The sequence below is a fragment of the Macaca fascicularis genome, chromosome 3 (assembly GCF_037993035.2).
Source record: "Macaca fascicularis isolate 582-1 chromosome 3, T2T-MFA8v1.1".
Classification (NCBI taxonomy): Eukaryota; Metazoa; Chordata; class Mammalia; order Primates; family Cercopithecidae; genus Macaca; species Macaca fascicularis.
The window spans coordinates 91649568-91676285 of record NC_088377.1 but is presented as its reverse complement, the minus strand read 5'-3'; the positions used below and the strand labels follow the sequence as shown (position 1 = coordinate 91676285).

General features: G+C 40.4%; 1 pseudogene; it reads left to right on the top strand.

Moving 5' to 3' along the window:
• Positions 1 to 11793: 11793 nt before the first annotated feature.
• Positions 11794 to 24426, top strand: LOC102116749 (keratin, type II cytoskeletal 8 pseudogene; annotated as a pseudogene).
• Positions 24427 to 26718: the final 2292 nt, after the last annotated feature.

The following is a 26718-nucleotide window of genomic DNA, read 5'->3' as shown; positions in this document are numbered from 1 at the left end:
GCAGTGAATCCTATGAGTCCAGGTGAGCATCCTACTGCGTCTCTGGAGGAAACCGTTACATTGGTAGACCTTAGCGAGCTGCCACCTGGTATTCACTCTTGTGTCGTCCTGTAGTCCCCTCACCTTGATTCTAGAATGATGCTATGGCCAGCTTTAATCAATAAGATGTGGTGAAAGTGACGCCATGGTAATTCCAGTCCCCCCCAACCTAGAAACCAGGCAAGTTTTGCACTCTGGGGATTCCTGAGACACCATATAGGAAATTCAACTAATTCAGCTACCCTGCTGCAAAAATAAAATAAAATAACAAGGAGAGGCCATGCAGAAAGGGAGAGTCCTGAGATTACGCAGAGAGAGAGAGAGAGAGAGAGAGAGAGAGAGAAGCCAAAATGTCCCAGCTGAGCCCATTCTCCAATCACTTCACTGGCTGGATGCAGCCACACAAGCAACCATCAACAAGACCAGCGGAAGAACCACTCAGCTAATCCCAGCCAGAGTGCAGAATGTGAGCAAACAGAACAGTTTTTATGAGTTGATCACTTTTGTAATAAACAGTAAGTACCTGGAACACCTGGTCTATGTGCTTGGCTCTTATTTCCCTAGGATAAATATCTGCCCAGTTTGCTTAGGAATTAAGGAATTTCCAGGACACAGGACTCTTAGTGCTAACACTGGGAAAGTTCTGAGCAAATTTGGATGAGTCCTACTTATAAAACTCCAAGTAAACAGAGGTTTATTTCAGAGAGATTTAAAAAAAAATCCACCTCTTGGTCAACATTCAATGGAAAAGGCTATGCTCAGAAACCAGGAATTTGAGTCACCTCCCTCAAACAGGGGCCTTTGGAGCTGAAATTGTTATACTGAGTGTCAACTCGATTAAATTGAAGGATACAAAGTATTGATCCTGGGTGTGTCTATGAGGGTGTTGCCGAAGGAGATTAACATTTGAGTCAGTGGGCTCAGAAAGGCAGACCCACCCTTAATCTGGGTGGGCACAATCTAATCAGCTGCCAGCTTGGCTAGAATAGAAGCGGGAAGAAAAATGTGAAAAGAGAGACTGGCCAGATCTCCCAGCCTACATCTTTCTCCCATGCTGGATGCTTCCTGCCCTCAAACATCAGACTCCAAGTTCTTGAGTTTTGGAACTCAGACTGGCTCTCCTTGCTTCTCAACCTGCAGACAGCCTATTGTGGGACCTTGTAATCGTGTGAGTTAATACTTTAAAACTCATATATATATACACACACACACACATTTATATATCTCCTACATACATATATCTATACATACACACACATATATACACACATTATATATATACACACACATAATATATATACACACATTTTATATATATATATATTTTTTTTTTCGTCAGTTCTGTCCTAGAGAACCCTGACTAATACAGGGTTCAGAATCTTAGCTCTACCTCGGGATCTTGACTATGAGGATACAAGTCTCAGAATGCTGGAATACACCAGAAGTGTTCTAGACAATATCAGTCCATTGCCACTCTTGCACTGTGAGCCCCAGAGCCATCTACACTGGTTTTAGATACAGCTGCCTCTGCAGACATCAGTGCCCTCTCTCTGTCAGGCAAGGGACGGGAGTTCCGAGTACCAGAATTACTTTTTCTCTGCTTTCTTAGAGCTCAAGCCCTCAGCCTCCAAAGTACCAGCTTTTGTCTGTCCTGTAATTATTCCCACCCCACCCACCCACATTTTTGGAACTCAATAAATATATTTTAAAATAAATTTGCAAACGGTTAATTTTCCTTATTATTCAGATGCCCAAATCTAGTTCTGTAATGTGGGTGGAAAAGGGAGGCTTGTCATTTCTTGATAATTCTACTTGGAATACACGCTGAGCATATTAAAACGTTGTTACGTGCAAACTGTCATCAAAACTTTTCACTCCAACAGAAAGGTAAATTGGTGTCCACTTTTAGGTTGCCAGGTGACTCATTCTAGCCATTCTGGAATATTGACTAAGCACTTTAGCTGGTATTTAGTGGCTGTTCTGTAAATATTTGTTGGAAAATGCATGTATGCATGAGACTAGCTCATGAGCATCCATCATGCAAGATATGATGATGTCTGGCATGCTAGAGGAGAGGGGTACCCACTCCCTAAGAACCCTGAGCTAGGATTCATGAATTCTTCCCCAACATCTCTTTAGAAACCTAAACCTGGCATGTTGGATTTACAAAGATGCATACAGCGGATGAATCTACTTTGCCAAATCTGATAATGCCGGTAAAAGAGACCCCTAAAACATGTGCCAATGTGTAGCTTTGTAGATCTTTATTTCCATTCTTCAATAATGTTGCTGAAACAGAGGTTGTGGGGGAGTGAAAGTCCCAACTACAATGACTTGAAACGTTGTTATTCCATACAGCAGAGTCTTTCTTCACATAAAATGTTATGTAAAACCCAAATATATTAATCAGATGGGCCTCTCTGGTTGCAGAAAGCGTTGGGTTCCCAGAACCCCACCCATTAGGCCACTGTTTACTCCCCACACTCTCTAAGGGCCCTCTGCAGAACTGCAGCACTGCCCTGCCAAAGAAGGGGGGTCTACAGGACAAGATGATCTCAGCGGAACCATTCGACTCCAAAGTGATAGGACCATGATTTTATGCAGACTTCCTTCATTCTCCAACCATAGGACATGCCCACAATTTCTTGATGGCTTGTACTTCTTCCCAGTATTAGCTATCCATTTTTCTCTCCCTTCAGTCAAGGAAAAATATGATCCGTCCAATCCTTATAGATTTACTGTTAATGAAAAGGAACCACAATTCTTTCTAATTTTGGGGACACACTTAGGCATCAAATTATATTCAATATTTACTTAGGTAGGGTTCACAAAACGTATCACGACACCAACTCCAGATTTTCATCCATGCAAGGCAGAATTCCTGAGTCAATGTTCACTTCTGATTCACCTTTCTTCCTTCTAACTTGCATTTCAAATTGGCTGATAAATCAAAATGTGCAAAATGTGAATTATGACAGGTACTGATAATGGATGGAATAGGCCCAAAATTACTACTGTATTATCACAGAACTCATTTTCCACATGTTTTAATGGCACAGAAGTTTATCTCTCCTATCTTTATATCTTGGCAGTCCAATTTAGAGCCTTAGGGAATTCTAGGACTTTGCTAACACTCATAAGAATTATAATATAACACCATATATAATGTGATTTATATGCTAAAACATATTCCAATTAGCTACAAGTTTTTTCTAATTATTGGGTTCTTTGTGTCATTGTATAGATAATCGAAGAGATTCCATTTAAACATTCGCAGGAACCTAATTGAAATTGGGGTCTCAAATTATGACTACTTGTTATACTTACCTTTTTGTTCGAAGAATCAAATAACTTTTATTTTCTCTCACAAATGTTACTTGAAAATGGTAGTGTAAGAAGGATGTTTTTCAAAAATATATATTGACTGAGTATCTTCTACATTTCAGGTGAAAACCATCAAATATAGACTCAGTCATGCTTCAAATTAGGCCAAGAATATACATTTTAGCTCCACATATATTTTTACTAAATTGTGCCTGCATGAATACCCTCTTTCTTTCCCAATTTTACCAAATAGCTTTGTTTGTCTAAAACTAACACTTCCTAATACATTAATAATGCATCACTAATGTATCCTGAAATGCTAAATAGGAAACAAGAGCTTTGTTTTAAACAGTCATTGGCCACTGAAGAAAACAATGACACTGTCTTAAATTGCCTAATAACTTTAACGTATTTCAATACCATCTTTGATGCTTTTATGCAAAGTAGATGCAAAACAACTCCTATACCTCAAACAAATTGCTTGTGCATCACTTAATAGCTTACAAACCAATTGAGAGGTCAGGGAGCAAAATAAAACAGAAATTCTAATTAGCCACAACTCTTTCTGAAGAAGGAGACAAGTTCCTGCAAATATTTGATGCTATTTTCCATCCACAAATAAGCTATAAAAATTCCATGTCAAATGCGAGAATCAGCACATTTGTGCTACTGAGAGCACCTTTGTAATTGCTTTTATAGCTCCAGCTTGGACAAACCCCAGCCTTGTAACAGTGAGCTACTTCAAAACCTTTTAACAAATGCTTAACTTTATCATATATTGGCAGAGACTTCTTTGGTTCAGGGGACCTATTTTTAGTTAAGTTGATCCACATTTATAATTTTGTATGAATATGGCTTTCTAGATGTGCCCACCTTTGCATGGCAGCTCCTGTGCCCTCACCCGGCTGTTTTCTGCCTCCCACCCTCCTTGAACACAAGGACTCTCCCAAAGCTGCTCCGGGAGCTGTGGCCACCAGCACAGTAGAGGGATTACCTTGCACCATGGGATCCCCCACTGCAATGTGCCACCACTCAGAGCCTTCACTTCAGCAAAAGCTCCTGGGTAATGGTGAAGCCAACTCACTGCTCACCCTCATCAGGATTAAGGGTATGATTCCATATGCAGGAAGCCTGGATTAATTATGGTGCTCTCCCTTATGGTAAACAGATCCCAACTTACTTGCAGTAGAGCCTCTTCCCTCTCCAGAGCCCACACAACCTTCTGGCTGGTCTTACATCTAAACTTTCCTCACTCTCTTTACTTCTCTTCTCTAAAGACCCCAACATGCTGCTGCTGGGAGCCGCCTCCAAGGAGATCAGGGAGTTAAGTAGTGACAGAGGGAGGAGTTCCTATTTCCTCTACTTTCAGTGCAACTGCTACAGTTCAGCATTAAAACTCAGGCCTAAAGCAGCTTCAGTGGGCTAATCTAGGAGGAAATCTGTTGTGGATGGAATCATGTCTCCTAAAAGGATATGTTGAAGCCCTAACCCCAGGTACTTGTGAATATGACCTTTTTTGGAAATAGAGTCTTTACAAATATAAGTAAGATGTAAGTTAAGAGGAAGCCATACTGGAGTAGGGTAGTCCCTTAATCCAATATGATTGATGTCCGTAGGAGAGAAGAAACATGGATACAGACACACAGAGCGGAGAACACCATATGTAGATAGACATAGTGGGAAGGAGGTCATGTGATGACAGAAGCAGAGATGGGCGTTATAAAGTTGCTTGCCAAGGAACACCGCAGATTGCCGTCAGCCATAGGAGCGAGGAGAAAGGGCATAGTAGTGCTGACTCCTTGATCTTGGACTTCTGGCCTCCAGAACTGTGAAAGAATAAATGTCTGTTGTTTCAAGCCAACCATTTTGTGGTACTTTGTTACAGCAGACCTGAATTAGAGAACTGATATGCAATCCAACCTGTTTCTTCTCAGAACAGGGCATCTCCGAAAATTCATCCCCCATCCAAATGACTGATCTTCATTAGTTCATTAGATCTCCAAAAACAAGATCTTCATTAGTTGGAACAGCCTGTGTTCATCTGTTGCTCTCTTTTGAAACAATGTATTTTTTTAAGTGTATGATTTGCCCATATTTTCCTTCTTAATTTAGTGGAAAAATCAGTAGGTTTCCAAGAAGCCTGTTTCCAGTTGGATTCTTGGGAAGCAGAGGCTGAGATGGAGTTTGGGTACACATTGATTACAGATCAACGAGCCTGTGACAGGAAGTGGGGGAAGCAGGATTGGCAGAGGAAGAAGTCCAGGCCAGCAAGGACTCCATCCTGAGCATTGCCAATAGAGTGTCCCCATCTGGCTGATGGGGCTGAGCTTTTACACCCTGCCCACCAATCACCCCAATGCATATGGCCAAGGAGAAGCGTGAGCACAGCTGCTGGAGCCAACCCTGAAGGTGCTGGCAGATGGAGGTGGAGGCTGCTGCTGACTGTTGAAGTGGCATAAGGGCAGCAGGCTAGTCCCCTACTCTCTGTGGTTCCAGTGTAGCGCTCTGAGCACATAGTAGGCACGTGTTCCTCAGTTCTCCTCCCCAAAATAGCATCTTCTGTTTCTTCGCCCTCCCATATTTTCATGCCTTATACCTACACTGAGATGTTTCTGAAGGTGTCTTAATACTGACTCAGTCATACTCTCAAAGCCCAGACTTTTACATTTGAATATGGGCCATTTGCCTCTAACTGATAAAGTTAATTATAGACAACTGTATTGTCAAGCTTCTCCACTCTACAGCTACCTGCTTCCCAATTATAATAAATAAGAAAGAAATTTGTAAGGAGATACTTTGAGACTATGCCAATATCTTGTCTCTTGTCAGACTCTCTGTCTCCCACTTGTATATGCATCATGATTCTTGCCTAAATCTCTTTTCACTATGATGGCTTATAATGGGTGATTTTCTAAATCCATCATTGTTATTATATTGATTAGTTAGCATGCTACCGTATAAAGAGCTTTTCCCTTCTGTCATTCATTTATTAATTTATTATTTACTATCTGAACTCATGAATTCTTATTTTATTGTTGTCTATTATTGTTCTTATTTACCTTGATGATCCAATTATCCCAGATTTGGCCACTGAAATCCCCTTCAATTTTTGTATGTATCTTCATCGTTTTTGAATACTTTCTTATTTTCTTCTGGTACAATGAGATGTTCCAGGTACATCCTGTATTTTCCCTGCCCCAGTCCTTGAATAAGCCACTCTTTTATGGACCCCTGCTTCCTTTGAATGGTGAATAGCATTTAGAAACCAAGATCTAGTCTCTCAGTTTGCTTATTGCTACAGTGTGTCAATGTTCCTAGGTTTTTCAGTGGAATATATATATACATACACATAAACACACACACACACACACACAAATGTGTTTTTTGTGTGCATGAATAACTTTTGCATATGCTTTTTCACATTGTTAAACATGTGTCTTCAGGGTATATTCTTAGACGTGAAATGTGCGTGTGTGGGGGTAAAATATGTTTATACTGATGCCTTTAATTTGAATTTGTCCAAGGTTCTTGTTTCCTTTTCCCCATTATGTATTTCTATCTCCCATCTTCCATGTTGCTCTGGACAACCTCGCTATATTCACTCATTTGCTCCGTTCTACAATACCCACAAAATAGTTTCAGGATATTCATACCACTACAGCAAACAAGCCTGTTAAGAGTTCAACATTTGATTACAGGTATTTCTTCAGACCGAAGCCAAAGTACTGTGCTCTAAACTTATTTGGAATATTGCCATAAAAACAGACATACAAATCAATGGAATAGAATAAAGACCCCAGAAATAAACCTTTATATATATGGTCCATTGATTTTCCACAAAAGTGCCAAGATCATTCAATGGGGAAAGAACAATGTTTTCAACAAACAGTGTTGGTAAAATGACATATCAACAAGCAAATAAATGAAGTTGGACACTTACATTATTCCGTATTCAAAAATTAACTCAAAATAGATCAAAGTCCTAAACATAAGACCAAAAACTATGAAAGTCTTAGAAGAAAATGTAGGAGAAGAGCCTCATGACATTGGATTTGGCAATTATTCCTTGGAAATGACACTAAAAGCACAGATAACAGAAAAAATAGATAAATTGTGCTACATCAAATTTAAATCCTTTTGTGCACCCAAGGACACTATCAACAAAATGAAAATGCAAACCATGTAATCAGAAAAAATATTTGTTTATCACATACCTGGTAAAGGATTAATGTCCAGAATATTGTTCAAAAAATCTCTTACAATTCAACAACAACAACAACAACAACAAAAACAACTTGTTTAAAAAATGGACAAAGGACTTGAATAGATATTTCTTCAAAGAAGACATGCAAATAGCAAATAAGCACATGTAAAGATGCTCAACATCACTAATCTTTAGGAAAATACAGACCAAAACCTCAGCGAGGTATCTCCTCACATCCATTAGGATGGCTTCTACTAAAAAAACAAAATCAAAAGAAATATAGCAAGCGTTGGTGAAGATATGATGAAAGTAGAATCCTTGTCCACTGTTGGTGGGAATATAACATGGTGCAACTGCTGTAGAAAACAGTATGGCAGTTCAACACATTAAAAATAGAATTACTGTATGATCCAGTAGTTTCACTTCTGAGCATATATCCAAAAGAATTTACAGTAGGGTCTCAAAGTGATATTTGTACGCCCATTTTCATATCAGCATTATTCACAATAACCAAAAGGTGGAAGCAACTCTAGCATCCATAAACAAATGAATGGATAAACAAAATGCGTAACATACATGCAATATATTTATGTCCACTTTACAAAGAAATGACATTCAGATACATGCTACGATATGGATGAACCTTGAAAACATTGTGCTCAGTGAAATAATCTTCTCATAAAAGAACAGATACAGTATGATTCCACCCATATAAGGTGCCTAGAATAGCCAAGTTCGTAGAGATAGAAACTAGAATGGTAGTTGCCAAGTGCTGGAAGCAATGAGGAGTTGTTGTTTAATGGTTGTAGAGTTTCAGTTTTGCAAGATGAAAAGTATTTCGGAGATTGATAGTGGGGATGGCCTCAGAACAATGTGGATGTACTTAGTGCCACTGTACTGTACACTTTAAAAATGATTAAAATGGATAAGCCAGGCATGGTGATGCGCACCTGTAGCCCCAGCTATCCAGGAGGATCCTTTGAGTCCAGGAGTTTGAGACTACCCTGGATGACATAGTGAGTCCCTGTCTTTTAAAAAAGAAAAATCTTTTAATAGATACAGATTTAAAATGGTTACAATGATAAGTTTTATGTTATGCATATTTTCCACAATACAAAGAATTTTTAACTTCCTCAGGAAGTTACTTTACTCATTGAAAGCCATTAAGTTCACTTGTTACTGTTTGCATTTAGTTTGGGGTTTTCCCCCACCATTGTAATTTTATTTCACCTTATTGAATATGTAAAGCATGAACATACAATTAAAAGTCAAAATTGTGTAGAAAGGTATACTAAGAGAAACAACATTTCCTCCCCTCCCCTGCAACCCTATCCGCTCATCTCCTTCCCTAATTAGTAACCAGTTTCACTCATTTTTGTATTATCAGTCTTGTTTCTTTTTACAAAATTATACAGGTACGTGTACATTTTCTTGTTTTCTGTTCTTTTTTCTCACAAGAGGTAGCATATTGCATATGTTCTCTTTTATTTTTCACTTTAAAATACATTCTGGAAACTTCTCCCTTTCAGTTCATAGAGACGTTTCTCATTTTTTAAACCAGTTAATAATACCCCATAGTATGCATGTACCATAGTTTATTCAACCATTATTTTTCTTATCTATCTTAATGCTTAAATTATATCAGATTTGGCCAGTAAAAACAGTCTTCTTTGTTCTCTACTTTAGGTAGTTTATAGTATTTTACAACGACAATACTGCAACAAATAACTTTTGCATATGCTTTTTCACATTGTTAAACATGTGTCTTCAGGGTATATTCTTAGACCCGAAATCCATAGGTCAAAAAAAAACCAAATACATGCATTCATAGTTTATCTCAGTATTGCCAAATTCTCCTCCATGGGATAATTGCATTTTATATTTCAACCAGCAATATATGAAAGTCCCTGTTTCCCTACAATCTTGCCAAACTTGTCAAGTTTTTGGATTTTTCATCAGTATGATAGGGGAAAAAAAACTGAGGGAATTACAAGCTTCAAATAAATAAGAGATTATTTCCTAAATATCTCTCTAAGTTAAGAAAAGAGATTATGAAAGTTCATGTCTCTAATTTCAAAATCTGTGTCATCTGCATCTGTAGGTCTGCTGCTATGAATGCTTTTTTAAAACTAAATTATAGATAACGTTTTCCTGCTTCTTCATATATTTTACACTTTTTAAATTTTATGATATGTATCATGGACAAAAGAGAGGAGACTGAATCATTTTTCCCCAAAAAGGTACACCTTTTTTTTGTCAAATAGCTAAAATGAAGGGATGATCTCTTCTATCACATTAGGAGTTAAGCTGGGAGGGGATGAGTAACAGTTTTGGCTAGTTCCAGCTCAGAAATGGTTCTCTCGAGAGTGAGGTCAGGCCCATTCCTCCATCAGGGCTCTCCACGTGTTTGACCAGGCTACTAAAGACTGTAAGATTTCTTTCTCCTTTCCAGGTTCTCTAGGAGTTCATCTCTTTGATCTCCTCAGGATGTCATCTGGGTGGCGTTTGGGGTTCTGATTTAATTAATTTGAGGTATTTTTTAGTTTCAAGTGTTTTGGAGGTGATATCTGACTTCCCTAGTCCATGATGCAGGCACAGTGAGACTAAGAAATAGCTCTAGCCACCACTAACTCAGAAAAAGTAGGAAAGAATTGTTGAATCTGGAGGGGCTAGCTTTACATTTGGGGCTACAGTAGTTCTGGCATTTTCCCTCATTTAGCAGAGGGTAGTGAGGAGGTGTAGGCCATCATTTTGTCCATGCTTCTAGGAGTCCTTGCAGGGTAGTAAATTCTATATCTTGGAAGAGTACAAATAAATTATAGGCTCTCCCTCATCCAGTCTTATGCTTAGAGCTCCCCTTGTCAAGCACTCAGAATCCAGCCCCACACTTGCGCCCCTGGCTCCAACCAGAACGTGCTACCTGGGAATGGCAATCCTTTGTGGTATAGGCCTTTTCCTCCATTTTCAGGCCCTGTATTGTCTGCATTTTCAGGCTGAGACATCCTGTGACCTCTCCCTAGCGACAGGCCTAATGACAAGGGAGGAGGGAGGGGGCAGATCCTGAGTCACATCCCTGCCTCACAAGGGAGAGGCCTGTGGATTGTCTTCAAGGGAAGGGACTCTTGATGGGGAAGGATGGCCTCTTTCTGAAGGCTCAGAACTTCAGGGAAATGTGCATATTTAAGGTTTTCGGGATTCAGGGTTTTCAACGTAGGTATCTCATCCTATGTGTGAGTGTCTCATTCTTCTGACCATTGCAGGCCTGAATGGCTAGAAGTTAAACCTTAGGCGCTCTGCTTCTCTGATGATTAACTCCTGGGCCCCATCTTCAGCTTTCTCTGCACTTTCACTGCAGGCCACTTGCAGAGCCTCCTTGCTTCCTACAAAGAAAAAATACTCTGATGTTTACATTGCTCTTTCAGTTGCCAGTTAACTGCTTTTAGTCTTTCCTTATCTTTTTCTAAAGTGTCAATTGAGTTTAGCAACAGGTATCTAATCCTACTGTCTTTTTTTTTTTTTTTTTTTTTCTTTGAGATGGAGTTTCACTCTCGCCTCCCAGGCTGGAGTGTAGTGGTGTGATCTCGGCTCACTGCAACCTCCACCTCCTGGGTTCAAGAGATTCTCTTGCCTCAGCCTCCCGAGGAACTGGGATAACAGGTGCCCACCACGAAGCCCGGTTAATTTTTTTTGGTATTTTTAGTAGAGACAGGGTTTTGCCACGTTGGTCAGGCTGTTCTCAAACTCCTGACCACAGGTGATCCGCCCACCTTGGCCTCCCAACAACCATTGTCTTTTTAGTTACTATTTCTCTGGGCCTTTCAAAGGTTGGCTGGTGCGTTTCACCAGCTTGGACTTTCCCTTCTGTGCGTCCCATCAGCATTTATCGCTAGTGAAAGTTTTCACAACTGGACTGTCATCTTGTGCCACAGTTACGTGGCACTTAATCACCAAGGATATAGGGTCCTCACTGCCAGCTGGGAAGAAGGCAATTGAGCTCCAAAATCTGACTTGAATATTCGCTTTCTTGGACAATCCAGGCATTAACTGCCATGGGTGAAGTTTCCCAGGCAGCAATCTCTGAGACAGAGTCTAATGGATGGAATGTTTATTAGAAACCAATATCCATGGAAGGGAGGGGGGAAAAGCAGATTTAGGCAGAAAGGGAAGTCAACCCGCAATGCAGACCCTGTAGCCTCAACCAACCCCACAAAGAGTTCTAGAATCAAATGGCCAGTCACAGTTTTCCTGGGTTGGGCCAAAATGCCTTAGTCATTGGATATGGACCACCCCAAGGAAAGCATGGCTTTGGGCGAGTTGGCTTTCTGCAGCTGAAAGCAACCCATGAAGGGATTAATAGTCCAAATCTGTCATCTGACAGCATTCCCAACCGCTGCACCAACAGGTCTTCCTTCAAGGAGTTTTTGAGGGGCACATGCATGCCACCAGACAAGACAACTACTCTCTCACATGGAAATGGCTGCTGGGCACTCCTCACTCGGAAAGAGCTTGCCCTGCTCTGCAACGCCGATCATTTAGACTTCAATGTGTCCACAGCCCTTCAATGTCATTAAAGAAGAGGAATTTTGAGTTTATCTGACGTCGTCATTTGGGCAGAAACAATGATGTTTCACAATTTCAACAGCCTAATCAGTAGTGAAACTCCTTCAGCCTTTTGAATTCTTAATTTCAGTTTTTCTATCTTTCGGTTCTAGAATCTCATTTAATTCTTGTTTATTTTATTTTATTTTTTCATAAGTTACTGGGGTACAGGTGGCAATTGGTTACGTAAGTTCTTCAGTGAAGATTTGTGAGATCCTGGTGTACCCATCACCTGAGCAGTATACACTGCACCATATTTGTAGTCTTTTATACCTCAGCTCCCTCCCACCCTTCCCCCCAAGTCCCCGAAGTCCACTGTATCATTCTTATGCATCTGCGTCCTCGTAGCTTAGCTCCCACATATCAGTGAGAACATACGATGTTTGGTTTTCCATTCCTGAGTTACTTCACTTAGAATAATAGTCTCTAATCTCATCCAGGTCATTGCAAATGCTGTTAATTCATTCCTTTTTATGGCTAAGTAGTATTTCATCATATAGATAAGCCACAGTTTCTTTATCCGCTCGTTGACTGACTGTTGGTTCCACAATTTTGCAACTGTGAATTGTGCTGCTATAAACATATGTGTGCAAGTATCTTTTTTGAATAATGACTTCTTCTCCTCTGGGTAGAACTTCCAGTCTGTGCTGATAGTCACCATTTTGTCATTTAATTTCTTGAGTGCTTTAACCATTATTTTAACATTCCTATCTGTTAACTCTAATATTTGGATTTCACATGCAAATATTTTCTTGTCTTTTTCCTCTTCCTTTTCTTCTTCTTTTCTTTCCTTTCCCTCGCTCCCTCCCTCCCTCCTTTTCTTCCTTTTATCCCTTTTTCTTTTCTTCCTTCCTTTTTTCTTTTTTTTTTTTTTTTTTTGCATGCCAGGTTATTTTTGATTGACTATCAGACATTGCATGCAATAAATTGTCAAGATAAATTGAAGCTCTAAACAATGATATCTTACTCTGAATAAGATTTACTTTTAGGGAGCAAATAGGAATAAAGATCTTCTTAATCCCAATAGAGATTGAGCTCATTCAAACCTTTTTTATTTTTATTTTTGTAAAGGCTGGGCAATTTATGAGTTATCCTTATTTGGCGTATCTATGCTTTTGGTGATCCCAGCTGAATGTTCAAGGTGTTTCTTACCAGGTTTCTTCCTCTTCTGCGGGTCTGAAGTTTGATTGTTATATCCCAGCCCCATGAGACTTACAGAAGTTCTGCTTAGCCTTTTTCTCCCTAAGCTTTAGATTTATCCTCAACTTCCTAGCCTTGCAGTCACCTCTTAACCAAAAAGCTTGGAGGGGAAATAATGGTGCCAAATGTCAGTCTCAGCTATCTCTCTTCTCTCTGCCTTCTCAAGTACTCACTGCCTTGGTAGCTGTCTGATGCCTTCAGATGGGGGTGTGTGTGTGTGTGTGTATGCATGCATGTTAATCTGCTCTGCTAGTCTACACCTTCTCAGCAGGAGAATTGGTCTACTACAAAATAGTCCATCATTGCCAGAAGCATGATTCCAAACTCTTGTTTTATTGAATTCATGTTTTCAGTAACTTGTTTTACAGCAAAAAGAAGCTCTGAGGGATTTCCTTCTGTTCTCTGAGTTGTATTTTTATCTATATGGTGCTCTGTTTGTCTTTTGCATGAAAAATTTCTTACATTACCTTATTTTTTCTTGGTATGTTTACAGGTTACTGTTCTGTTTCTTTTCATCTTAATTACTCTTCCCTGGTACCTTCCTGGCATTCTCTTTCCTCTGATATAATGTGAGTGATTTCTTGACTTTCTTCCCTTTGTATCTAGGACTAAGATTGTTTTCTTTCCCCCAAGTCCTGTTTGAGGGTTGAGCAGTTCATGTTCTGCCTGTTTTTTTTTTTTAATGCTGGAAGAAGTAGCAGAGAGTGGGAGAAAGTTTAGGGGAGGCTCTGTTCAGTCTTCATTTAAATGTCTCTGCTTTTCACTTATTCATTCATTCAACAAATATTTTCTCAGTGTCTACTATGTATCAGGCACTTATCTAAGTACTTGAGATCCATCGAGGAACAAAACACACAAAATCCTTGTATTTGTGCGTTATATTCTAGTGAGGGAAACAGACAATACATACTAAAACATTAGATAAGTGCCTTTGAAGGTGATGAGTGCTATAGATGCATCACGGAGAATAAAAAGGATGAAAAGTGCAGGGGAAGGAGACACTGGCAGTGGCCATTTTAATTGGGTAGATAGTGTGAGTCTCACTCAAAGGTGAAATTTGACCAAAGATTTGAAGGAGAAGCCATACAGATAAATAGAGGAAAAATATTCTAAGCAGTGGGAATGATCCCCACAAAAGCTCTCAATCAGGGGATGCCTGGTGTGCTCCAGGCAGAGCACGGTGGCCTCTGGGGCTTGAGTGGAGCAACCAAGAGAGAGAATAGGACGGGGAGGAATCAGGGAAACAGGGCACCTCACATAGGCTGCTAGGCCATGGTGAGAACTGTGACTTTTACTATGAATGAGATGAGAAGCCGGCCTTTGCCCTCCGCTCCCCTCCCCTCCCCTCTCCTCCGCTCCCCTCCCCTCCTCCCCTCTCCTCCTCCCCTCCTCCCCTTCCCTCTTCTCTCCCCTCCTCTCCCCTCCCCTCCTCTCCTCTCCCCTCCCCTCCTCTCCCCTCCCCTCCTCTCACTTTCCCTCCCCTCCTTTCTCTCTTTCTTACTTTGTTTCTCTTTCTTTGTTTCTCATGTTTTACATTGAGGTATAACATTCAAACAGTAAAGTCCACGGATCTTAAGTGTATACAGCTCAATGGATATTACTGATGTCAACAAATATACAATCACCACACAAAGTTATTGAGTGTCAGCAGCACCCCAGGAGTCTCCTCATTGTTTCCTCCTGGTCAGTAACCTCCCAAAGGAAATGACTCTTCTGACTATCATGCTCAAAGACTAGATTTCTTTCTCCTGTTTTTGAACTTAATATAAATGGGACCATTCAGTATGGATTACTTCGTGCTTCTTCCACTCAGCATCATGGCTGTGAAATGCATAATGTTTTGTGGAGCAATAATTCTTTTTTTATTAGATGAATAGCAACCTCCTGAGGCTGAGGCACGAGAATCGCTTGAACCTGGGAGGTAGAGGTTGCAGTGAGCTGAGTTCGCACCATTGCACTCCAGTCTGGGTGACAGGGCGAAACTCTGTCTCAATTAAAATTAAATTAAATTAAATTAAATTAAAAATGAATATTATATGAATATATAATAATTTTTCTCATCTGTTGAACATTTAGACTTGTTTAGAGTTGGGGCTATTAAGAATAAAAGCTGTCAGTGACACTCATGTGTGTCTTTTGGCACACACATGTGCCCACTTATGTTGAATATCTGCCAGGAGTGGAATCAAAGCTTTTCTTGAACAGAGTAGTGACGTTATCTAATTTAATTTTAAAGGGATCATTTTGTTGAGCATAGACTGTAGGTAGCAAGGGTGTAAATAGGGAAGCCAATTAGGAGTCATGATAGTGATGCAGGTGGCATGATAGTGATGATGGTGGCTTGGGCCAGATGGCAGCACCAGGGGGTTACAAGTGAGGTCTTGGGGAAAAGTAAAAAGAAAGCAAAGATAAGGCTATTCACTCAGGCTGCTTCTCTCTGGGTGGAGAACATTAGTTAAAATTCACATGGTTTTGTTGATTTATCAATATGAATTTTGTGGATGGGGACAGAGGTGGAAGTAAGAGCTCAGCCTGGTGTGCACAATAATTTTTTGTTTCTTTCTTTGGACATTAATTTTTGAAATGTATTGAATTAGCTTATAGTCCTTTCCTGGTTTGATTAAAATTGGCATTGTTTTTCTGGTTTTAACTATTTTTGCTCACTCTATTAGATATTGGGAGAAAAGAAAATGTTTAGACAAGTTTCAATTCACCATTTAAGGCTAGAACTCATCTCTCTTTTTTTTTTTTTTTTTGAAAAAGAACTTTTTACATACACTAAGATGACTATGATTTAAAAGTCAGATTACAAGTATTGGCAAGCATGTGGAAAAATTAGAACCCTCATATACTGCCAGTGGGAATGTAAAATGCTGCAGCCACTTTGGAAAACAGCCTGGCAGTTTCTCAAAAAGTTCAATACAGAATTACCATATGGCCCAGTAATTACACTTCTACCCAAGAGAAATGAAAACATATGACCACACAAAGACTTGGGCAGAAATGTCCATAACAGCCCTATTCATAACAGTGTAAACGTGGAAATAATCCAAATGTTCAGCAACTGATTATTGGATAAATAAAATATGGTATATCTATGAAATGGAATATTATTCTGACATGAAAAGGCATTAAGTACCAATTCATGCTACAACATGGATGAAGCTTGAAAGCATTAGCTAAGTGAAAGGAGCCAGACATGAAAGGCCACATATTGTATGAATCCATTGATGTGAAATGTCCACAATAGATACACTTAAAGAAACAAAGATTAGTGGTTGCTTAGGACTGGGGAAGCCATGGAGGGAGAAGTGGGAGATAGCTGAAGAACCTCTCAGAGGTGATGAAAATATCCTAAAATTCATGACGGTCATAGTTACACAACTTTGTGAATATACCAAAAACCATTTATTTCTACACTTTAAATGGGTAAGCTGTATGGTACGTAAATTATATCTCCCTAAAACTGTTAACAAAGGCAAAAAAAAAAAAAAAAAAAAAAAGAACATTTGTGACATATTTAATACGGAGAAATAAAAATATAAAATGGCCTATCATCTTATCATCTATAGTTCTTTGTGACATTTTAAAAAATGAAATAATAAATATACAACCATGTCATCTCCAAATAGAGACAATTTGACTTCCTCTCTTCCTGTTTGAATACCTTTTACTTCTTTTTCTTGCCTGATTGCCCTGGCCAGAACTTCCAATACTTGTTGAATAGGAGTGGTGAGAGAGGGCATCCTTGTCTTGTGCTGGGTTTCAAAGGGAATGCTTCCAGCTTTTGCCTATTCAGTATGATATCAGCTGTGGGTTTGTCATAAATAGCTCTTATTATTTTGAGATATGTTCCATCAATACCTAGTTTATTGAGAGTTTTTAGCATGAAGGGGGGTTGAATTTTATGGAAGGCCTTTTCTGCATCTACTGAGATAATCATGTGGTTTTTGTCATTGGTTCTGTTTATGTGATGGATTACATTTATTGATTTGCATATGTTGAACCAGCCTTGCATCCGAGGGATGAAAGCAAACAGAGAGCCAAACCATGAGTGAAGTCCCATTCACAATTACTATAAAAAGAATAAAATACCTAGGAATACAACTTACCAGGGATGTGAAGGACCTCCTCAAGGAGAACTACAAACCACTGCTCAAGGAAATAAGAGAGGACACAAACAAATGGAAAAACATTACATGCTCATGGATAGGAAGAATCAATATCGTGAAAATGGTCTTACTGCCCAAAGTAATTTATAGATTCAATGTTATCCCCATTAAGCTACCATTGACTTTCTTCACAGAATTAGAAAAAACTACTTTAAATTTCATATGGAACCAAAAAACAGCCTGTATACCCAAGACAATCCTAAGCAAAAAGGACAAAGCTGGAGGCATCATACTACCTAACTCTAAACTATACTACAAGACTATAGTAACCAAAACAGCATGGTACTGGTACCAAAACAGATATATAGACCAATGGAAAAGAACAGAGGCCTCAGAAATAACGCCATACATCTAAAACCATCAGATCTTGGACAAACCTGACAAAAACAGGAAATGGGGAAAGGATTCCCTATTTAACAAATGGTGCTGGGAAAACTGGCTAGCCATATGCAGAAAACAGAAACTGAACCCCTTCCTTATACCTTACACAAAAATTAACTCAAGATGAATTAAAGACTTAAATGTAAAACTTCAAACCATAAAAACCCTAAAAGAAAACCTAGGCAATACCATTCAGGACATAGGCATGGGCAAAGACTTCATAACTAAAACACCAAAACCAATGGCAACAAAAACCAAAATTGACAAATGGTATCTAATTAAACTAAAGAGCTTCAGCACGGCAAAAGAAACTACCATCAGAGTGAACAAGCAACCTACAGAATGGGAGAAATTTTTTTGCAATCTATCCATCTGACAAAGGGCTAATATCCAGAATCTATAATTAAACTAATTTACAAGAAAAAAAAAAACAACCCCATCAAAAAGTGGGCAAAGGATATGAACAGACACTTCTCAAAAGAAGACGTTTATGCGACTAACAAAAATATGAAAGAAAGCTCATCATAACTGGTCATTAAGAAATGCAAATCAAAACTACAAGGAGATACCATCTCATGCCAGTTAGAATGGCAATCATTAAAAAGTCAGGAGACAACAGGTGCTGGAGAGGATCTGGAGAAATGGGAATGCTTTTACACGTTGGTGGGAATGTAAATTAGTTCAACCATTGTGGAAGATGGTATGACTATTCTTCAAGGATCTAGAACCAGAAATATCATTTGATACAGCAATCTCACTACTGGATTTATAATACCCAAAGGATTATAAATCACTCTACTATAAAGACACATGCACACATGTTTATCGCAGCACTGTTCACAATAGCAAAGACTTGGAACCAACCCAAATGCCCATTAATTATAGACTAGATAAAGAATATGTGGCATGCATACATGGTGGAGTACTATGCAGCCATAAAAAAGGATGAGTTCATGTCCTTTGCAGGGACATGGATGAAGCTGGAAACCATAATTCTCAGCCAACTAACACGGGAACAGAAAACGAAGCACAACATATTCTCACTCATAAGTGGGAGCTGAACAATGAGAACACATGGACACAGGGAGGGGAACATCACACACCTGGGCATGTCAGGGTGTGGGGGGCTAGGGGAGGGATAACATTAGGAGAAATACCTAATGTAGATGATGGGTTGATGGGTGCAGCAAACCACCATGGCACGTGTATATCTATGTAACAAACGTGCACATTCTGCACATGTATCCAAGAACTTAAAATATAATAAATAAATAACATTTAAAAAGAAATTAAAAATGATATAATTTATGTGTGTAATTAGAACAGTCCACAAATACAGAAAGGCACAATATAGTGAGAACTTTGTATTCCTTTCCTCTCCCCTCAAAGTCTTCAGAAGTAACTACTACTGAGATCTGTTTTAATTTTCTTTCAGAAGGCATTTTATATGTACGCCAGCATATACCCAGTGCATATCACCTTCATCTTCATTTACACAAAGGATCATACTATCCACATGGCTTTGCACCTGACACATGTGCCAGTTATTACTCTTTAGAGACCTTTCCATAGAGGCTCACATGCAGCTTTCTCTTTTTTTCCTTCCCACCTTCCCAGCTGGCCTCCCTTCCTCCCTCTCTTCTATCCTTTCTTATTTTCCTCTCAGAAATAAAAGTTTTGGGTTTTTCACTCATACTTCATAGAGAAAGCGAAGGGGAAAAGTTTTTTTTTTTAATTGTATGCTTTTTCAAATCAGAAAATTCTACTAAAACAATACCCAAGTCTGTTCCTTTAAAGTCGTTTACATTTTTTCTTTTCTTTTTTTTTTCTTTTCTCTTTTTTTTTTTTGAGATGGAGTTTCACTCTTTCACCCAGGCTGGAGTGAAGTGGTGTGATCTCGGCTCACTGCAACCTCTGCCCACCTGGGTTCAAGTGATTCTCTTGCCTCAGCCTCCTGAGTAGCTGTGATTATAGGTGCCCGCCACCACACCCGGCTAATTTTTGTATTTTTAGTAGAGACAGGGTTTCGCTATGTTGACCAGGCTGGTCTCGAACTCCTGACCTCAGGAGATCCACCTGCCTGGGTCTCCCAAAGTGCTGGGATTGCAGGCATGAACCACCATGTCTGGCATTTTTTGTTTTTTCGGATTATATAAATAATACCTTCTGGTTACAGCAAAATTAAGCCATGTGTGAACATTTAATTAACAAAGACTTATACAGTGCTTACTGTGTGCTAGGCCCTCATCTAGGTGCTTTAAATATTGACTCGTTTAATTAAATACTCATAACAAGCCTGTGAGTTAGGTCTTATAAATTCGTTTCACTAGTGGGGAAACTGAGACACGAAGAGATTAAGTAAATGTCATAGTTAAAAGGCAGCTGAGCTGGCCTTCAATTCCAACTCGTCTGGTTCCAGAGCTCACTCTGCTCCGTGGCCTGTCTTCAGACTCAAAAGACACTAGAGACACAGAAAACTCGTGTCCTGCAGTAACCACCGTTGACCTTATGGTGATCATCCTTTCATAATATTTTTGTGTGTATATTTATAAACAAACACATATTTTTATAAAAGTAAAACCTACAGCTATACAACATATATACACACATATATGTAAAATCAAGGGGCTTTTTTTGGTCATAAATTTCACAAAAATGAGATTATCTTATATATATGTACTCCTCTGCATCTTGCATTTCTAGTTTGTTTCATAAAATTCCTCCAAGTCAATTAGTGTAGCTCTAGCTGATGCTCTAGTACCTGCATGATATTCCTTGGTCCAATATACCTCAATTTATTTAACCATTCCCCTGTTAATGTGTATTTACCTTGTTTCCAGGATTTGGGGGGGTACCACAATTATGCTGAAATAAACATCTGAGTGCATACTTCTTTTTGTATTGGTAATTTTATATCTAGGTATTAGGAGGCTTTTAAAAAAAACAGATTTTGCCAGATTGCCTTCACAAAAAGCTGAACAATTTACATATTCATCAACAGTGAATGAGGATCCCGTTTTCCTGACAGTCTTACCAGCAGTAGGTGAAAGTCCTTTGTAATTTTTGTTGATAACATTGGTGCACAGTGGCAACTCGTTGTTAGTTTAATGTGTTTTCTCCCTGACTGCTAGCAAGTTGAAAGACCAAAAAGTTGTTGTTGTTCTGCTAGAGCATTTGGATTTGCTGTTCTGCGACCTGCCTGCTTATATCTCTACCCTTTTTTCTATTAATCATCTTTTTTCAGTTGTAATTAATATAGTTCTTTGTACTTAATATACCCTTCAGCTGTAAGCTCCATTATACATTTTCCCCAATCCATTATTTGTACTTTACTTTTGTATGTCTTATAGTTCACCTTTTAAAATGTCTTAATATTTATAAAAATCAAATCTGACTAATTTTTATAATAGCTTATAGGCTTCCTGCTTCATCAATCTCCAACTTGTACCTATTATCTCCTATATTATCTTCTAAGGTTTCATCCTTTTATTCTTTACCTTTAAGATTTTGATCCATCTGAAATTTATTTGTATATAAGATGAGAGGCAGGAACCAAAATTATTCTTTCCCAATGCATAGCTGATTTTGCCTATATTACTTATTAAATAAACCACTGTTCTGTGATGAATTAAAATATATTTTTTATATATTAAATTCTCACAGGCTGCAGAATCTATTTTGGGGTACTGTATTCTACATAGTTCCACTTATCTTTTTGCCTGTTTCTATGATAATATTACGCTGCTTTTATTACAGAGACTTCACTTCTGTTTTAACATTTTCTAAGGTCCTTTCTTTCACATTTTCTTGACTATTCTTGAACATTTATTCTTCCATGTCAACTTTAAGTTTATTTAATACAATTTAAGCACACATATCAATGTCCTCATTTGGATTGCATTCAATTTTTATATTAACAGGAAAATTCATACTTTCATAATATTAAATTTTCTCATTCAAGAATGTAGTATATCTTTCTGTTTATGCATGGTTTATTTTATGTCCTCATATGGAACTGACCTCCATACACCCTTATCGGGAGCCATGAAGGGTAGGCTTGCCAGATCTTTTTCACCTAAGTCAACCCTGCAATAGGAGGACATCTCAGAGCACCTTTTGCATCTCCACGTGTTGCCCCTAATGGTAACTTGATCTTATCCCACTCTCTTGCCTCTTAGAAGACACTTTTATCCATTCTCATCTTTTATTGTTTCTTTGATCATGTCTGACTTTCTTGCACCAGCTCCTAATCTTCAGAATTCACTCAAATCTCTTTTTTTCATATGGTCACCACCTTCCACTCCTCCCCAGCTGTCTCCAGTGTGTGCTGCAAGACCTGTGTGCTGCAGTTGCTCTCACATCCAACTCTCCCTGGGGAGTGAATCAGCAGCCCAAGCATTGTCCTAGTGAACTGCTTCCAGTGATCCCTGACCTAGAATCACAAGAGGCTTGGGGAGTGGGGTGGCTCTGACACTGCAGGCCTCCAGAAGGACCCCTCACCGACACGTTGTTCCTGCCACTGTCCTCCAGTGTTCTCATGTGGGGTTCTTATGTGGGCCTCTGGGCTGCTGTTTCCTGGGCTGCCATAGAGCCTTACAGCTGCCATTTACTGCTTTCAGGATCTTGAACATTTGTCTCCCAACTTTTCTGACACTAAGTGCGTCTTCTGAGTATATTCCCATTGTCACTAACATTCAGAACTTTGGCTCTTGTCAAATTGCTTCATTTTTGGATATCTGTGTCACTGGAGAAGTGAATCAAGCTAAGAATGCCCTTATTTTTTCTTGTATGTTCTCTCTCTGCAAAGAGGAGAATGATCTTTCCCAGTATTGTGCTTTCTGAGACACACCTAGTGGATGATCCAAACGGTCCTCGATTCCAAGTAAAATGGCAAAGATCCACATGTAGCTGGATCCCACCTGTGATCGCAATCTTTTCATGCTCTCAGATTCCACCCCACCTCAGTGTTTGAAAAGAAAAAAATTTCAGACCAAGAAGCAGCTTCTCCACTCATTCTGGAATCCCTACCTTGTTCAGCCCCTCTGCCTCCACTCCTGCCTCCACTATATCCATCAGGGTGACCCAGAAGTCCTACAAGGTGTCCACCTCTGGCCCCCAGGCCTTCAGCAGCTGCTTCCACACAAGTGGGCTCGATGCCAGCATCAGTTCCTTCAGCTTCTCTGGAGTGGGCAGCAGCAGCTTCCAAGGTGGCCTGGGCAGAGGCTATGGTGGGGCCAGCAGCATGGGAAGCATCACTGCCGTCATGGTCAACCAGAGCCTGCTAAGCCCCCTCAACCTGGAGGTGGACTTCAACATCCACGCCATGCGCACCCAGGAAAAGGAGCAGATCAAGACCCTCAGCAACAAGTTTGCTTCCTTCATTGGCAAGGTATGGTCCCTGGAGCAGCAGAACAAGATGCTGGAGACCAAGTGGAGCCTCCCGCAGCAGCAGAAGACGGCTCGGAGCAACATGGACAACATGTTGGAGAGCTAAGTCAACAACCTTATGCAGCAGCTGGAGACTCTGGGCCAGGAGAAGGTGAAGCTGCAGTCAGAGCTCGGCAACATGCACGGGCTGGTGGAGGACTTCAAGAACAAGCATGAGGATGAAATCAATAAGCCTACAGAGATGGAGAATGAATTTGTCCTCAGATGTGGATGAAGCTTACATGAACAAGGTAGAGCTGGAGTCTCTCCTGGAAGGGCTGACTGATGAGATCAACTTCCTCAGGCAGTTGTATGAAGAGGAGATCCAGGAGCTGCAGTCCCAGATCTCGGACACGTCTGCGGTGCTATCCATGGACAACAGTTGCCCCCTGGACATGGACAGTATCATCGCTGAGGTCAAGACTCAGTATGAGGTGATCGCCAACCGCAGCCTGGCTGAGGCTGAGAGCATGGACCAGATCAAGTATGAGGAGCTGCAGATGCTGCCTGGGAAGCGCTGGGACGACCTGCGGCATGCAAAGACTGAGATCTCCGAGATGAACCGGAACATCAGCTGGCTCCAGGCTGAGACTGAGAGCCTCAAAGGTCAGAGGGCTTCCCTGGAGGCTGCCATCGCAGATGCAGAGCAGCACGGGGAGCTGGCCATTAAGGATGCCAACGCCAAGCTGTCTGAGCTGTAGGCCGCCCTGCAGCGGGCCAAGCAGGACAGGATGCGGTAGCTGCGTGGGTACCAGGAGCTGATGAACATCAAGCTGGCCCTGGACATCGAGATCACCACCTACAGGAAGCTGCTGGAGGACGAGGAGAGCCAGCTGGAGTCTGGGATGCAGAACATGTTTATCCATACGAAGACCACCAGTGGCTAATGCAGGTGGTTTGAGCTCAGCCTATGAGGGCCTCACAAGCCCCGGCCTCAGTTGCGACCTGGGCTCCAGCTTTGGCTCTGGCGCAGGCTCCAGCTCCTTCAGCCACACCAGTTCCACCAAGGCCATGATTGTGAAGGTCAAGACCCGCGATGGGAAGCTGGTGTCTGAGTCCTCTGACGTTCTGCCTAGGTGAACAGTTGCGGCAGCCCCTCCCAGCCTGCCCCTCCTGTGGCTGCCCCAGAGCCCAGGAGGGAGGCTGCTGTGCAGGGGAGCAAAGGGAACAGGAGATCCATCTGAGGCTCACCCCTAGCTCTCAGCCCACCCATGGGGAAGTTTACTGCCTGGGGATACCCCTTGCCCATGCCTCCAGCTACAAAAAAATTCAATTGCTTTTATTTTTGTCCAAAATAAAACCTCAGGTAGTTCTTTCAAAAAAAAAAATCAGTCCCACAAGGGCCCATTAGTCTCATTCTGTAGGCCAATGAGGATTTTCTTCATATTTTCAATGTGCTAAGAAGAATCTGCAGAATGTTAGGACATATATAGACAGATGAAAATACTCACACAAGGAGTAAGAAAATCTTCAGAGGAGCCAAATTTGTGAAGCAAGAACTGTGCCCCTCCCCAGTTCTAAGTCAACAACCACCCCATTAAGAGTCTATCTTAATTCTGGGGTCGTTAGCAGATTTCCTTTCTCCTACTCTTATTTGTTCATTTTATGGAACACGGTAGTCTGCCTTTTTTTCATGTCTAAATTCATTTCCTGTTGAGAAAGTTCATAACCATGGCACAATAGTAATCATCTTGCATAAGTTACTTAGCTCCTTTCTGCTCTTGTTTCCTCATCTCCAAAATAAGAATAAAAATAGTACTTCTTTTATAAGGTTGTGTTGAGGATCAAAATAGCTAATATATGTTAAGCCCTTGGAACACTTCCCAGACTATAATCACTGCTATATAAATGTTTGCCATCATCCTTCTTGGATGGTTTCAATGTCCCTTGGTTACCTTTGCCAGGACTTTTTTTTTTTTTTTTTTTTTTTTTTTGAGATGGAGTCTTGCTCTGTTGCCAGGCTGGAGTGCAGTGGCACGATCTCGGCTCACTGCAACCTCTGCCTCCTGGGTTCAAGCAATTCCCCTGCCTCAGCCTCCCGAGTAGCTGGGACTACAAGCTTGTGCCACCACACCCAGCTAAGTTTTTGTATTTTAGTAGAGACAGGGTTTCACCATGTTGGCCAGGATGGTCTCAATCTCCTGACCTCATGATCCTCCTGCCTTGGGCTCCCAAAGTACTAAGATTACAAGTGTGAGACAACACGCCTGGTCCCTAGGACTCTTATTTTCTAAATCCTATTAGAACATTAGAACATCTTTTTTTTTTTTTTTTTTTTTTTTTTAAGAGTCAGGATCTCACTCCGTCATCCAGGCTGGAGTGTGGTAGCACAATCATAGCTCACTGTTGCCTGTAACTCCTGGGCTCTAGTGATGCTCCCACCTCAGCCCCACTGAGTAGCTGAGACTACAGGTGCATGCCACTACATGGGGCTAATGTATTAATTTTTTTTTGTAGGGATGGAATCTTGCTATGTTGCCCAGGCTGGTCTTGAACTCTTGGCTTCAAGAGATCATCCCATATCAGCCTCCCAAAGTGTTGGGATTTCAGATGTGAGCCACTGCACCAGCCCTATTAGAACATCTTTCTAAATTACATGGGAATGTACAAAAACAAAAGATAAGAACCTGTAGAACCTTAAAACATTTTCATGGTCCTCATAAGGTCCTTCATATTCAGGAGAGCAGGCATTGCAACATTTAAAGCCTATCTCCAAGGAAGAGACTTTTGCCCAAAGTCTGTATAGACTAAGGTTCTGTCTACATTATAATGTCTTCTTCTCAAATCACCTCCTTGACTTCACATTACCATAATAATCTACATCCCATTATCAACTTTTGGCTTTTAGCGAGATAGGCTGTTTTGCAAAAGAGGAAGGCAATGGGAGACTTTCGATGTTACTCTTCAGGACTAGTTTTCCTTATCTTCTTCCTGTTTGGCCCCTGGGATCTTATCTGCCTTTAAGTGTTATAATAATTCCAGGTGCATTAGAGTATCCAATATGTCACTGAAATCTACATCTCCCCTGATATTAACCATACACTAAATAAAAGCAGCACATAATAAAATCATCCACATCCCAAAATAGAAAAATCACCCAAAGTGTTTAAATTTTACATAGGGAGTAAGTTGTATCACACTTGATGCTATCCATGTTTATAACCATTTATGCTTACACATATGTCATTTCAACAGCTATGATTGAGCTTCTGCTCCACGTATGTCGGGCACTAGGCTGGGCACTAGCAACATACTGGAAGAATAACGGGGTGGTTCTGCTGGGGAGGCAGCTAAGACAGACCAAACAGTGGGAGTCCCAGAGGTTTACTCAATAATCATGATAATGAATACATGCAAACCTTCCAACTGAGT